Source organism: Peromyscus californicus, unplaced genomic scaffold (assembly GCF_007827085.1).
Source record: "Peromyscus californicus insignis strain IS unplaced genomic scaffold, ASM782708v3 Scaffold_22__1_contigs__length_63687245, whole genome shotgun sequence".
NCBI lineage: Eukaryota > Metazoa > Chordata > Mammalia > Rodentia > Cricetidae > Peromyscus > Peromyscus californicus.
The window spans coordinates 62,833,669-62,850,692 of record NW_026294525.1 but is presented as its reverse complement, the minus strand read 5'-3'; the positions used below and the strand labels follow the sequence as shown (position 1 = coordinate 62,850,692).

General features: G+C 42.9%; 1 protein-coding gene across 1 annotated transcript in view; it reads right to left on the bottom strand.

Annotated features, from left to right (window-relative positions):
• The window catches only part of Pdss2 (decaprenyl diphosphate synthase subunit 2), a 244,630-nt gene that overhangs the window by 129,444 nt on the left and 98,162 nt on the right, over nucleotides 1–17,024 (bottom strand). The window lies entirely within an intron of this gene.

Here is a 17,024-nt window from a genome sequence, read left to right as displayed (position 1 = left end):
TAATAAATACAGACTTGAGGGAAAATATCTCGAAAACATGTAACAAAAAAAAGATTTATGTTCAAAGTATTTATGGAATTTGTCCAAACGGGGCATATTAATATGGAAAAGATAAACATCATAATAGCAAAATGAGAAAGGACATGATGAATTCCAAAAACCACAAATTACCAGAAAATCATATAAAAGGATGTTTCGCTGTGCCAACAATTGGGAAAGGGAGTGTACTACTGAAACAATGCCTTAGTTCATGAGCTGTTCAGAGTAAAGATGAAGAACACACAGTTTCAGTGGGTGGGAACATGACACTTTATAATTCGGGGGGATATGATCTGGCAGTCAGCATTTTCAAGGAGAAATTGAATCCGGGCCTTTGATCTCCTCACCTCACCTGTGTCTCCTATACCTTATTATACTTGGAGAGCCATCCCTGAAGACAGGCAGTTACTCACCTGCCCCTCATCTACCCTACACCTCTCCTGGGCGACCAGTAGGGCTGGCCCTGAAGGTCCAGGTGTGGGAGAACCGACCCTGAGGACAGGAAAGTGCAAGAATTGGCCCCACCACTTGCTCATCTCTGCAAGGGGTGAACTAGTCAGGGCAATGCTAGAGAGCTCACCCTGGTGGTTAAGACAGGAGAGAGCTGGTGGGCTGACCAACCTTGCAACTACCTAGGCCCAGAACCAGGGTTATGTGTTGGCCTACCCCAACATCCACCCCATCTATGATCTGCTAGAGAGCGCGTGTGTGTGTGTGTGTGTGTGTGTGTGTGTGTGTGTGTGTGTGCGCACGCGCGCGCACGTGTGCGAGTTCCCAGGATGTACAGGAAGAGTCCCTGTGATGGCCCACTGTTGATGGCATAGCAGAGACCAACGACTCTGCGATGAACGCCTGCATGCAACATGCATAGATAGAGGGTTTGCTGCTCCATTTACTGTGTCACACTGCAGCTCCCACGACAAGATGGTCCCCTTCTCCTCTCTTTTCCCTTTTTTCTCATAAATTTCGTTTTGTTTTATTCTGGGGGTGGGGGGAGATGGATGGGATTGGGAGGCATGATACGAAATACACAAAGAATAAGTAAAAAGAAAGTTCAAAGATATACATACATATTTTCAAAGTTAAGAAAGAATAGCTGAGTAGGCATGGACAGTTGGGTGGGTGAGGCATTATTGTTGATTTTGAAAGTTCTTTCTACCTCTCCAGTAACTTACTAAGGACATGATTAGAATGTGGCCTAGAAAGTCACAACAAAAATAGGTAACAAGTGATATAAGATGATCTGACTGGAAAAGCTGCAGTACAGTAGCACCCCTCAGGGCAGAAAGATACACTGTAATACCATACGGGGATTCCTGAACCTATGAAGAACAAAAACCCTCTACACATCACCAACACCACTCTCATGATAAACTCTATAGGCATGATAAGATACTGACAGGAATAAATAATAGAACAGAGTAATTATAGTAGTGTTATAATAAAATTATGAGATGTGTGTAGCATGACTATTATGGGGGTAACCAACCACTTTCTGTTTTCCAGGACTGTTCCTTCACAGCAGGGAATGCATGTTCACTACGGTAAACCTTGTCAGTGGACATGTCAAATTGTTTTAGGAATATTTGTCTATATCCACAGACTAGCGGTGCTCTCAGCCTTCATCAGAGAAGCTTGCTTCTTTTTGCTGTGAGTGGCAGTGAATGCAGACTCATAACTTATCAAAGTACTGCGAGTAAATGATTACTGCATGCTCAGCCCTAAATGGGACATCTACCATGTCACCACCACCTGTCAGACTCGGAGGACATCACGGAAGAGGGGCAGAAAAGACAGGAGGGCCCCACTGCAGCTGTGGTTTCCTGCAAAAGACCTGTAAAAGACTGGAGAGGATGGGGAGGAGTTCGTGACGCTTCACCTCTTCCTGAGAGGCTCATAGCAGCTAATGGCTGCTGGGAAAGGTGTCATTTTCTTCAGTGGTGTGGTCATTGATACAAGAAGTTATCCATGCTCCAGGAAATAACTCCCCAACCCACACAGAATCATGCAAGCAACCTTTATTAAACTCAGTGGATCCCAACAAATAAATAAAGAAAACGAAGAAGATGACAAGGACAGAGAAGTAGAGGGTGACTGTGTTAGGAGGCAAAGCTTTAGTGAGCGAAAGGGGAGAATGAAATGAAGTGATGAGCTAGGAGGGAAATGACCAACTCACTTAAATACATCGATGAGTGGCTGCAACAGCTGCTATTACACAGTTGGTAAGTTAAACAATGGTCACTCGAGTACATGCACTGTGATTCCAATACTATGACAGTTGATCTGATAAATTAGATAGCTACTGAGTGACGATATACAGAGTGGAAACGCTGGACAATGGGAAATATCCTGGGCACGAGGAAGTGAGACTGCAGTATTTCACCTTTATATTCAGAATGGCAGCCAAAACTGATGAATTATTTTTATATCTAAAAATTTCCATTTAATATTTTTGGACTAAGGCTGCTGTCAGGTAATTAAAACTCAGTAAGTAATAAATATGTATTGTGGGAGCCCGTTTTCTGGTTCCTCGTGGCTTTACCCAGCAGGTCCACATAGAGGATGATCAGGACCACGGGCTTGAGTGCAGGTGTCTGAGATGGTCTGCATTTGGCTGTGCTGGGGTGGGGGGGAGGGTCTTTTGCTTCGCCCCTTGGCGTCTGTATAAATACCCTGAGGCAGAGACAGTCAGGACCCGTTGGAAAAGGTTCCAGGCCCTCTCGAGGCTATCCTTTATTTTCTATCTGTTTATCTCCGCAATATAAATCCTTCTATCTAATATTTCCTGCTGCTCACACTCAAGAAAACTCTGGGGAGCTGTGGGGTTGGTGGGTAAACGCCCCATAATGTATGTATATGGAAACTGTTATATTGCTGTGTGACTGAACATGGAAGATGAATGAAAGGTATTTTTCAGATGTGAGATTCAAGTGACTGGTAAATGGTAAGACAAGGGAGGCAGCATGAAGATGAAGAGACCTGATACAACTCTCTATCTCACACTCACTGCAAAAGGCCAAGGTCCCCATGGTGGACTCCAAGGAACAGTATAATCCACCACAGTGTCTCTATCTTATATTTCTAAGTTCTTTTCCTCCAATCATGTAAGCATGAGCATGAGCACACCTCCGCAGGCACGTGCATACCTCCACAGGCACGTGTGCTTTCTTTTCCGCAAGCTAAGCTTCCTTATTGGTTCTTAAACATGCCAAGCCCATCCTTGCTTCAGGGCCTTTCCTTTTGCTCTATCTGTACTGTATTTCATTACATATTTACAAGACTTAGTGCTTCACCCCTCCAGGTCGGAGTGCCCTCTCTGCAAGGCCTCCCCAACCAGAGATGACGGCAGCCACTACCCCACTCCCTTGCCGCACAGCATCACCTCATCCTGTTTTCTACATTTTACACTGATAGCACGCACTACCATTGGGCACACGGGCTGTTTTGCTTGTTTATGTTCTTTTTCTTTCCCTATCATCTCTGGATAAGGGAAAGCGGACAAAACAAAAGAATTCCTAAAACATACTATAAAAATATCACACTTAGAACATTCACTAAACATAAATGGGGCTTTGGGTTCAATTCCCTCAAAAAATAAAGAGTTAAAAAGCAGCCACCAAAGGGTTGGTGACATGGCTCATCCATAAAGATGTCAAGCCTGAAAACCTGAATTCAGTCCTGGGATCAACACGGTGGAAGGAGAGAACTGACTCCTGAAAGTTGCCCTCTGACCTCTACATGAGTGCCCTGTCATGATAGTGCCCCCCCAATAAAACAAAAACAAACAAACAAAAAACCTGCCAAAATAAATAAACAAAACCAGCTATGATAAAAAAACGAATATGCTTTCACAAATCTCTGCCAGGTAAAAAGGGATCTTCATAAACTAGCTCAGGATAGTCTTATACTTTCAGTTCTGAAGAAGGGTCTCTCTCTTTATAGCCTTGGTTATCCTTGAATTTAAGAGATCTGCCTGCCTCTGCCTCCCAAGTGCTGGGATTAAAGGCCTGTGTCACCGCACCCCACTTGCCTCTAAACACTTTTAATTAGGTGTCAAACATGATCTGTTCCCAGTGCCCAGGGGACAGAGGCAGGCAGATCTCTGTGAGTTTGAAGCCAACCTAGTCTACAGAGTGAGTTCTAAGATAGCTAGGGCTGTTACATGGAGATATTCTGTCTCAAAAAAACAACCAAACAAACAAACAAACAAACATTATCTGTTTCTATAAATAAACTGGACTCGAAAATCCTAAGAGATTAATTCAATTTAAATTGTAATCATTGGAGAAATACTAGGGTTTTCCTATTTTGTAATTTATGCATGCTGATGGCATAATTTCAATGGTTCTTTGAGGTTCTCCATGGTCACAACATTTAAAATTAACCATATATTATTTCTGAATTTGAAAATAAGAATTATGTCTTTAAAATAAATGCACTAAAACTCCAAATCCTAACCATTAAAAGCAAAATGCCAGCCAGGTATAGTGGTACACACCTGTAATTCTAGCTACTTGGGAGGCTGAGACAGGAGGATTCTCAGTTTGAAGTTGAAAAGGGCTACACAGTGAGTCCAATGCCAGACTGGGCAACTCAGTAACAGCCTGTCTTTAGAAAGAAAAAGACATCTGTCGGGACTCTGCATTTTGATTGGTTGTGATTTTCTGTAATGGTCTCGTCTGTTGAAGAGAGACGTTTCTTTGCTGAGGGATGAAGACTACACACAGCACTATAGGCTTTGGTGAAGGTGACCCCCCCCCCCCCCCCCCCCCCCCGTAGTGAACAAATCACAGGTCCCACGGCTGGAGAGCACGCGCAGGCGTCCTGTCCAGCTGTGCCCCTACACTTGAAGCGATTACTGCAGGCCCCAAGGGCTCTGAGTCTCTTCAGAAAGTTCACCCACACTACAAGTGGGAGTCGACAGAGACTGCCACTGAGTCCATGTTAGAACCCCACCACAAATGGAAACACACAGTCTACACCCAAAGTACCTCCAGGAGCCCCAGCAGAGCCCTCCAAAACACACATGTTTTCATTTAAAGAATTTATGTGCTACCACTCACAGTTGAAACAGAATTTTTTTAAAAATTACAACTTAACACAAACACTAGTGCTTTCTCTTTTTCCATCTTGACTAACTTCCAAACAACAAGAAAAACACCTCTATACAGATGTGCTTTGTAATTAATTCCCGCCATACTCACCATATATACAAAGAGGTGAGCTGTCTTATGTGGCCACACTCGAAAGAACAGAGGGATGATGGGACTCAGCAAGGAGGCAACACATTTATCATTCAAAACTAATGACTCCCCTCCCCAAGAAGTCTGTATTATACTTTCAAAGCCCAAACATAGCGGACGGAGTCCTGCTTAGTGGTTCTTGAGCACACCTGTGAGCCTGCTTTAATAAAGTACAAATAATCCAGGTATTTACCACCTTTGAGAATATATTCTTAAACCTATTATCTGGGAACTCAAAGGCAAACACAACACCATCTACATGTAATTACCCCACAGGCCAACCAGATGTTCACACCGGGAAGAGGAAGCTGGCGAGCAGCATCTACTTTCTGGAAATGGTTAAGCTGGGCTCTTTTTTGTTTTTGTTTTTGTTTTTGTTTTTCGAGACAGGGTCTGTAGACCAGGCTGGCCTCGAACTCACAGAGATCCGCCTGCCTCTGCCTCCCGAGTGCTGGGATTAAAGGCGTGCGCCACCACCGCCCGGCAAGCTGGGCTCTTTTATGCCAGAAAAACAGAGCTAGTCTAGCTAGGAGAGTCCTTCTCCTTATGTGTCAGAGTCCTTTTGGGTTTGGGTTTCACAAAAAGGGTTAAAATACTTGAGACTACCAAAAAAGACTAGCAGGCATCTGGGCACTCCGGCTGTCACCGTCAGGCAGCCCTCAGAGGGAATGCCTGTATCAATGCAGGTTATCAGATGGACAGCTGATCAACACTAAACAGACTTGCTCTGGGCAGGCTGAGCTGAGCTCCTGACATGAATTCCAATGAGAGCCCTCTGCACTCCACCACTGAGCTCGGCCATTTTTCACTGTTGCCGTTCCCTGGACATATGGGAATCCCTAGTGATGAGCACATAAAGCTGCCTCCAACTCAAGTGACGGCTCATTTCCCCCGGCTGAAGGCAGACATTAATATCCTGAGGAGATCACACCCGCCTCTCTGACCCCATCTACCCAAGCAAAACCACTGTGCTATTTCTTCATGTAATAAGCTTTTAATGAAGAACCCCAAACCTCTGCTCTCACTGCAATGCGGCTCTACGTGAAAAGGTTATACAAATACATCAGGTCTCCTGTCAAAGTTTTCCCAAATAACTGTGCTCCGCCCACAAGACAGTCAGCCTGTCACTTCCCCTCCCGGGGAGCTCATTCTTTCTCCAGAGGCAGGGAGTTCAGTTCTCCGCTCTGATAATTACCATTTTCTCCCGGCATGGCAGGTAGAGGATTAAAGAAGTGATTACAAAGAGCACGCTGCTATCTCCATTTTCATTACAAACCTCTCTCTTCCAGGGCTCATCATTTAGACATGAAACTGCTTCAGGCACAATCAAGACTGGGACAAATGACAGTCCAGTGGCAACCTAGATAATATACCAGCAAAGAACCCAAGCTAAATTAGAATATAAGAAAGCTAAAAATACTGGATAAATTGGAGTTGGCACACGTGTTAGTCTCTGAAGGGTTGGTGGGAAAAATGCGTGAAAACAATCGAAGAACACAAGCAGACTTTTACCTGTGCGTATGGAGACTGGTCACAATAAAAAGGACCTGAGTCGTGACTGGCATTTAGCAGTGGGCCCAGTGGCCAGTGCCACAACTCTGGAGTTCGATGCTTCAGGAGAGGTGGATGTTTTCTCTCCTCTTGAAAGCAAGTGGGGACTAGGAGACACAAGGGCTTTATGAGCAACACAGGGGAGAAATATCATTCTACAGAGACCACTGTAACTACGTAACAGGAAGGTCTGATGGACAGAAGAGAGAATTCTGGCAAGCTTCACTTAGACTACAGAATATGTCTAGGGCTAGGAGACATGCAGGTAAAGTGGGAATAAAGGGGTAAAGATCTGTTTCCTTTGAAAAAGAATGTTAGGACACAGGCAGTTCAGTTACATGCTTTATATTACTGATTCTCAACTCACCCAGATACCTAGAGACACAGCAGTGTCCCAGCATGTTTAAACCAGCCATGCCAACAGATGCCACAGGCAGGTACTCAGTATAGGGCTGAACACATGTCCACAACCCTCGATGTCACAGACATTAGGACTTATTTGTTTTTTGGTGTGAGAGTGTGGTGTGTGTGTGCAGTATGTGCATACATGTGTGTATGTATCCATTTGTGCGCTGTCCAGTGTTCTGATCTATCACATTTCACAGTATTCCTCTGAGACACAGTCTTCCACTTAACCTGGAACTGAAATGGCATTCAGGAAGACCTAGAGAATCCCTAATCCAGTGGTTCTCAACCTGTGGGTCATAACCTCTTTTTAACAAGGGTCACATCTCATATCCTTCATATTAAATATTTACATTATGATTCACTTTGCTACTGTTACAGCAAAATTACAGTTATGAAGTAGCAATGAAATAACTTTATGGTTAAGGGTCACCACAACATAAGGAGCTGTATTAAAGGGGCAGAGTATTTAGGAAGGTTGGGAACCACTTTCTCTAGTATTGTCCTCCAGCATCGGGGTTCTAGATTAGCAAGCATTTGGCTTTTATGTGGGTGCTGGATCCAAACCAGGTCCTCAGGCCTGCGCACCCAGCGCTCTTACCCACTCAGCCACCTCTCCAGCCCTATGATCTTAGTATAGCATCTCATTTAACTTTTAATCAAGTTTAGCTAATTAATCTTGTTTGTTTCTCTCCCCCAGTGCTGGGGGTTAACTCTAGAGCATTTGTTCTCAACTTGCGGGTTGGAACCCTTTTGGTGGTTATATATCAGATATCCTGCATATCAGATATTTACATTACAATTCATAACAGTAGCAAAATGACCGTTATGAAGTAGCAACACAATAATTTTATGGTTGGGGGTCACCACGACACGAGGAGCTGTATTAAGGGTTGCCTCATTAGGAAAATAAGAACTGGTGTAGAGCACCTCACATCATGCTAGGCAATAATTACATTTGAGTTGGATCTCCAGCTCTCAACCTTGTTTTATTTATGAGAAAACAGAAGCCCAAATATGTTAACTGATTTGCTGAGAGTTTTATGACCACTAAGTAATGGGGCTAGATTTTTTTAATAAAATACCTTTTGCTAATGTGAATTGCAATTTTCCTGACATCTATCATTTTTTCTTATATAACTATGTTGAATGAGTGACTTGGAACAAGCATGTGGCCCACTCAAGGATGCTCAGATTCTCCAGGTATCTGAAAATGAGAATTGTCCCAGAGCTTTTAAAAGTCTGGAGTAGAACTGAAAACCTTGAGTGCAATCCCAGCACTCAGGAGACTGAAGTAGAATTACCTTGAATTCCAGGGCAGCCTGGACCTCAAAGCAATACCAGGAGTAAGGGTGGGAGATTGTGAGCGGAGCATGAGTCCTAGAAGTTTAAAGGCTAAGGCAGGGGGGTTGTGAGTTCAAGACTAACCTGGGCTACACAGTTCAGATTCTGTTTCAAAGGAAGAAAAAAAGACTAGGGTTGAGGCCAGATAGCTCAGTGGCAGTTCTGCCTACTATGTCTGGGTTCGATCACCAGCATCTCAACAAAATCAATCAAACAAACAAATCTCCCCCCAAACAAAAGTAAAACCAATAACAACAAAAAGTACACTTTAGTTATCCACATTTTTCTGCTCCTAAACTTTTAAAGTTTTCTTTAAATCCTCTCAAGCATAGAGCTTAAGGGTGCAGGTTATAGTCAGACTTCCTGCATCTAAACTCAAGCTCTGTAGCTTACGTAGCTTACTACCTAGAGCAACATGATTGGCCTCTCTCTAGGTCAAGTCTTTTCATCTGTAAAATGGTGGTACCATGGGGCTGGAGAGAGTGCTCAGCGGTGAAGGGCACTTGTTGTTCTTGCAGAGGACCTGGGTTCAGTCCCCAGCATCCACATGGTATCTGGGTTTGAATGAAAATGGCCCCCCTAGGCTTATATGTTTGAACATTTAGTCTCAGTTAGTGGAACTGTTTGGGAAGGGTCAGGAGGTATGGCCTTGTTGGAGGAGGTGTGTCAATGTGGATGGGCTTTGAGGTCTCAATACTCCACATCAGCACCCCCCACCATGCCCTCCCCTTGGCCTGCAGCCTGGGGATCAGACATGAGCTTGCAGATACTGCTCCAGTGCCATGCTTATCTGACTGCCGCCTTTTTTTCTGCCATGATGCTCATGGACTAACCCTCTTTTGCTGTACACAAACCCCAATCAAATGCTTCCTTTTACAAATTGCCTTGTTCATGGTGCTTCATCACAGGAATAGAAAAGAAACTAAGACAGTGCCTCAGAACCATGTGGAACTCCAGTTCCTGGGGAGCGGATGCCTTCTTTTGACCTCCGTGGGCTCCAGGCATGCACACGGTCACATAAATACATGCAAGTAGAATTCCCGTACACTTAAATAAATCTAAAAAAAAGTATTTTCTAAATGGTAGTAACAGAACATCTGTTATACTGGTGTGGTATTTATATGACTAGGTATTTCTTAAAGAATGATAATCTTACATAATAAATGTTACAAAATAATAACTATTACTACTGTAAAACCAATCCACCTTTCTATTTAAATATTTAGAGAAAACTTTCCTTCTGACTCTATCACTGAAGTCATTCCTAAGGTGGGGGCAATCCTGAGCTTGGCACAGACCACATGTCCTTGGAATTTCTGGATGCTCCTCTTGGTAACAGGCGATTTTTTCTTGTTCTTTCAGGGCCTCCTTAGTTCCCTCCCCTGATCATTCATTGCATAAGCCACAAGGCCTTTTGGGATATTATCAACCTGCTCAGTAGCAGAAAAATCTATTTCTAGTTACACCACTGCTTACCAGTCCAAATGCCTTCCCATCCTTGCCCTGGACAAATGTGGTGAGTAGTAAAGCTCTCTCAGCCGAGAAACACATGTGATGTGCTGCTCTAGATACTGGGATAGAGTAGATTGCAATATTCTTCTTCTTTTTTTTTTTTTTAAAGATTTGTTTATTTATTATGTATACAGTGTTCTGCCTGCATGTATGCCTGCATGCCAGAAGAGGGCATCAGATCTCATTACAGATAGTTGTGAGCCACCACCATGTGGTTGCTGGGAATTGAACTCAGGACCTCTGGAAGAGCAGCCAGTTTTCTTAACTACTGAGCTATCTCTGCAGCAAAGATTACACTACTCAAGACACTGCAGGGGACTGGGAAGGGACTGACCACTGGACCTAGACCTCAAGCTAAAGTCAAATATAGGACTGTTTTCAGAACTACAGAAATACCGAGACCCTTGGATCCTGATCATGCAGCCCTGCAGCCTCATCGTATAGCTTTTAGAGATTCAAATACTAAATACAAGCCTGGTGGTTATCCAGAGACCATGTGTCTGACCACGGCCACACAGGTAGCCACAAGTGTAAATCTTCTTTTCTAATCTTTTTTATATTTCATGCTGTCCTAAGAAGCCAAAAAAACAAGTACAAGTTTTCTGGTTGGAAATTTTCAAAAACATTCTAGAGAATGACAAAATCAAATCAGGTAACACAGATATTCGAATTCTTTTGTTGCAATGTCTATATTCCAGAAATTAGAATTTAATGACAGTCCAGATACAGAATGATGATAAGTAGTACTTGACAAGCAATCTTTGATTACACAGTATTAAGATAGTCAAAGATGATCAAAAATGAATTTTGAAAATTGCTCATCTTAGAAAATATAAGCTTGCACAATATGCTAAGTTTTTAAAACCTACCTTCTTCCTCAGTCACATGTCTTCATTCTTGTGTCTAACCATGAGTTCTACTTTTGGCCTGGGGCTCTACAGCTCATCTCCACTTCTGGGGCAAGTAGGTAATAGTGATCATTAAATTATGCACATATTTATCTTTTGAATTAATTTGTATATGTCTGTGTATCTACATGTTTTCATGTGTACATACCTGTCTGTGCACACACCTATGTGTACCCACAATGATGAGGTCATTGGGTATCCTCCTCTATCATGCTCTGCCTACTCTTATGAGGCAGAGTCTCTCCCTGAATCTGGGGCTCAAGTTTTTTAGACTAGGCTAGAAGCCAGCAAATCCCAGTGATCCTCTTGTCTCTGCCCACCTCAGAGCTGGGTTAAAGGTATGCACAGGACACTCAGCATTTTATGTAAGTGCTGGGATCTAAAGTCTAGTCTTCATGATTGCAGAAGTGTGTTTACTTACTGAACCATCTCTCCAGCCCCTAAAACACACATTTTTTAAAATTGTATTTATTTATTTGTTGATGTGTGTGTGTGTGTGTGTGTGTGTGTGTGTGTGTGTGTGTGTGTGTGTCTATGTGTGTGTCGATGCTAATGCCACAGTGTGAGCCCTTTGTAAGCCTTTGAGTGGCCAGGCCCCACCCCTGAGGACCTCCAACTGTCAGGCTCCACCCACAGAACACTCTAAAGGCCATAGCAGCCAGACCCAGCCCCTCCAAATGCAGGTGGTCAAGCTCCACACTATAGAGTAAAGAGCCCAAGATCAGTTCACAAAATACCACCAATCCCAAGCCACACTGGGAAGCTCTGCCTCTAAGAAACCTTACATAAAGCCTGCCTCCTGCTCAGTTTGTTGATGCTTCTTGCCCAAGCAGCGGCAGCCACTCTCCTGTGTTTTCCCCAATAAATCTCGTGTGGGGTTTGTTGCACAGTGTGACTTTGGCTCCCGACTGCCAGGATTCTTCTCCCCCTCAGAGCTGTAACACTTACACACAGTGTGTGTTTAGTGTCAGAGGACAACTTTCAGGAGTTGGTTCTCCACTATCACTTGGGTCCCTGGGATCAGGCTTGGCAGCAAGTACCTTTATCCTCTAAGCCATGTTGTTGGCCCAAGAGCACACACTTTTAACAGATGGTGTAAAACGTACCTTCGAAGAATGGCCAAATGTTCACACAGTTCTATCCTGTTCTGTGAGTACTCATTATGTACTTGTGAGCTCTTTAAGCCACACCCTGTAAGAGTTCTGTTCTCAAGGCACTTCAGGATGGCAAGGATAAGCAGAAACACAGATACAAAGCTTTGGTAATGCTCATTGCTAACCTTGGAAAATACCTGAAACTACCAACAAACTAAAACACTAGGCAGCAGCTTAAAAGGTTTGGTGTCAAAGAACTAAATGGAGAGAACTCATGTGATAAACTCCAAACTCACAGATAGGAAATGTCTGTTCCCCGAGTTTTCTGCATGCAGGAAATGGGAATGTGGTTGTCAATATTACTGTGTCTAATCAACTGCATGTCTCTAAAGTTCCTAAGTACTCTATAGGTTTGAAATCACCTTTCATGCTTTTCTATATGTCCATTCAATCATCTTAGCTCTCTGACACCGTTATTGTCTTCTCTGTTCACTGCTTAGCTCATTCTTGTGTCCACATATAGTTTCTCTTAAGGAAGTCAGGGACTTTTTTACCACTTTGCATGCTTGATTGGACTTTCTTCCAATCAAGGTTACTCATTGAGTAATTTGAGCCTATGCTAATTATTTTTTTAAAATATTTGAGTCCTCTCTCTACAAATGAGTATATTCAAAGAAAGTTTTAAAAACAGTAAGAATATGACAAGCTGAAATATCTGAGTAGAAGCCACCCAATTTCCTCATTGGAAAACTTCCTAAGAACAGATGATAACAATGGTTCACAAACTAATTTGAAAGTCCAAAATTAACACAACACAATTGTAAGAAACCAATCAACCAACATTAGATTTAGATTATATGGTGTACCATTTTAACCTAAAATACACTGACCTTAATCTATACATTTCACAACCATGCCTATTTTTTGAGCTAATTTATGACAAAAATAAAAAATATTTTACTTATAAATTAAAAGAGTCAGAACAGGTACAGTTGAGAGAATTAACCTAGATTACAAAAAACAGCAAAAACCCCAACAAACAAACAAACAAACAAAAAACCAAAAACACTCAGGCATTTCTTGCTGTGGACCAGGCTTTAGAAAAAGTATGCATACCAAAGCATGAAGCATATAGGTATCCTTTTTTCAAATGAGGTTAAAGCACTGTCTAAGGGTTCAAAGTTCAGCTGGAGATAGAGCAAGATGACAAAAGATTCAGCCAGAAAGCTATGGAGAACATAGTATAGCACGAACACTACAGTCCAGAATGCTATCACGGTACTCGGTGGCAATTCCTGAGGAAGGGCCCACTCAAGGGCAACAGAAGAGCTGATCATGAGAGGCAAGGCTGCTCCTGCCTGCTCCCAACTCCATACCATGGTTGGTGTTGTAGCAGATCTCCGGAGGTTCCAGGTGAGTGGCTGCCAGTCCTAACAGACGAGGTTCCTGCCAGACAATGCACAGAGTCGGCAGGGGCCATGGAGTTTGAACACAGTGGTAGCTGGCAGACTGAAACTAAAATGGGGTGGTGCACAGGCAATCAATTCCAAGTTCATCTCAGCTCTACAGGTTTCTTAATTGTTTATGAACATTGTTTTAGCAATGCCATTGTGTTCTACCAAAGCTATCCTGATTTATACAAGTATAAATAAATATCTCTTCAATGCATAAAATGGAAGAGAGGAAGGAATCTCTTCTCAGAGTCTGGGACAGCTTCCTTTTCTGGTCAGGGCCTCAAATTATTTGGATAAGTTAAAGAGAATGAAATGACTGAGTTTGCTACTATCTGCCAAAAGTCATTTGCGTGCAGAGACAAATGAAAATTAACAATCTTATTCTATATTTTGCTTAGTAAGATTATCTAAGCTAAAGAAATATTGAGTTGACAGTTGGATCTCAGAGACCACAGAAGAATATTCACTGCCAGTTAATTATCAGAATGTCAAGTCTGTATACTACCTAATTTCATCAGTACACTTTTTGTCTGGATGCAAGTGCCCTGCTGTGGCCTTTAAACAGAGGCCATCTTATTAATTAGAGCAGCCTTATAGAGTTAATTCAGTTTTAGAATAGTAAAGAAAGAAATGAGGTGAACGTAGGCCTTTGTCTTCATCCTCACTCTGAAGAAAAGCCCTCTGAAGTGAAGAATGAGGCTTTCTAGCGCACACTTGATCCCCACAGTGCACCGAGTGGGCTTGGTGGTGCATACTTATAGTCCTAGCCCACAGAGGAGAAGATCATCCTCAGCCACACAGTGAGTTCCAGAACAGCCTGGGATACATCCAACCATATTTTAAAAACAAAAAACTCAAAGCAGGGTGTACTGTGTGACTCACTTTGTCACATTATGGCTTCTGTGTTAGTTTAGTTGTTTTTTGTTTTCTTTTGAATTTGGTTTTGGTTCTGGGGGAGGTTGGAAGTGCAAAGGGTGGATATGAAAGGACAGGGAGATGGATGGGATCAGGATTCATGATGTGAAACCCTCAAAGAATCAATTAAAAAAGATAACAATGTACCTGTTCAGCTTTCCCTAGTCTTGAGTTTCAGCATAATTTGGGTGGTTCCTAATTGAATTGCTCTTGTATTGTCCTTGAGCACAGAAGATGATTCGAGTCCCAAGAGGAGAAAAAGCTGGGGCAGCAGTGGTACCCACACTGAATGAAGGGTAGGATGCTGGGGGTACTTCCTCAGATGGCTTAAGACAGCAGACTGTCAATTCAATTGCTCTGCATTTCTACACTGTGTACAATTTTTCTCTTCCATTCCTATTGTCTTCAATGGCAGTGAATGAGTCTAGGGCCTCGTACATACTAGACAAGCACGCTATCCCCGAGTCGCCTTAGATTTGTAATAGCATATCTTGAGTTATGGTACTTCCCACAGTTAGATATTGAACATGTTCAATAGTCAATGTGAACATTTCTTTAAATAAATTCTAAAGAGGGCCAGCCAGAGTCATCTGAGAGGAGGGAACCTCAATTGAAAAACTGTTTAGATAAGATCAGGCGGTAGGCAAGCCTATAGGGCATTTTCTTAACTGGTAATTGGTGTGTGAAGGCTCATATCACTGTGGGCAATGCCATCCCTGGGCTGGTGGTGCTGGTTCTGTAAGAAAGCAGGCTGAGCAAGCCTTGAGGAATAAGTCAGCAAGTAGCACTCCTCCACAGCTTCTCCATCAGCTCCTGTGTCCAGGTTCCTGTCCTGACTTCCTTTATGATGAACAGTGATGTGGAGGTGTAAGTAAAATAAACCCTTTCCTGTCCAACTTGTCCAATAGTGGTCACACTATTTTGTCACAGCAACAGTAACCCTAAATAAAACATAAAGCACAAAAATCTAGAATAACTCCCTGGGCTACCAATACCAGTAACAAAATAAACAAAGACAACCCAACTCTAGGCTTGACACTGTCTTCTAGTTCTAGAGCTAGAATTTCACAACCAAGGAGCCAGCAGAGTCAGCTTCTGGTGGCAGCTGTCTGGTTTGCAGATTGCTCATCTCAAGGAGCCTCTCTGGTCTTTCTTGTGTATGCACAGTGCAAGAAAGAACTTTTTGTTTCTCTTCTTCTAAGAACTGTACTGTGACTTCACTTAATCTTAATTGCTTCCCAACAGTTCTGTCTCCAAACCCAATCACAGCCGGGGTTAGGACTCCAACATATAAACTCTGAGGGACACAAGTCAGTCCATAATGCCTACTAGCTAAGAAATAACTGTGTGTGATCTTTATAGTTTGCTAATATAGCATATCAAAGGAAGCTACATTAAAATTAGCCCACTGCAAAGCATATTTAAAACCCAAGAATATTTAGTGGAAACAAGCACATTTTGATAAGCATCCTATCTTTCTTCTCTAAAGCACAGTTTTGACAGGATTTGATATAAATTATGGGTAACATACAGAGCAGTCATTATGGAGCTATCTTCTTACTAGGAGAAAGATAAAAGCATATAATACGAATAAAATTTGGTGAAAATACTACAGTTATTAAGGATACGTGTTTAAAGATCTGGCTTAAATCTCAGAGCTACTATCTCTTGCCTATGTAGATTTTGGGCAATACTTAACATCTCCAACCTTTACTGTCTTTACTGCTACCACCGCTGACCTTGCTTTGAGGGGCTGCTGGGAAACATAAGCAAGAGAACATATGTAAAGTGTTTTCAGCATGCTGCCCTGCCATGTGATTCGTGCTCCACCCATCACCTAGCATCACCGCTCACGTTTGTATAGTATGCTATGACAGCCCCAAAAAGAAGACAATGTGGAGATCAGGGAAGGATTCCCGGAACAGATGAGGGCCCAGCTGTACCCGAAGAGTTAGCCAGGTGAAGGAGGAAGGAAAGCTGTCCTCACAGAAAGGTCCTGGTGAAAGCAGGTCCTCGTGTCTGGCCGCCTATGGCACAACCCATACTCTGTTCACGTGGTTTGCCAGGCATCCTCCGGACTCCCCTCTCACTCTACAAACCATGGTGGTTTTGCCCCAGAGAGAACCAGGGCCCTCTAGACCCTGGCAGATCTGGATCTTTCCCCCATAAACATGACCCTAGCCCCACTCTGCCACTTTGAGCAAGTTTTGTTGTTGTTGTTTGAAAGCCCTGGATGCTTCAGGAGATCCTACTTGTTAGATGGGAGTGATAACAGCAAGCTTTACCTCTTAGGACTGCTGAGGATTGAGTGAGTTAGTCTGCAGAGGACAACCAGAAGAGTGTCTGACTTGATACCAAGTCCTAGCTAGCAAGGCCATCCAAATTAAAGGCCTATTTCATAGAGGAGACACCCCCAAGGAAACAGAGAATGTGTTAGACTAGAAATGTGGCTGTCTGTGGGGGGGGGGGGGGAAGAAGAGAGAATCAAAGGGCAAAAAGAAGAAAATTAATATTGTTGCTTTCCTACAAGGTACCAAAGCCAGAACTTCATATCTCTTT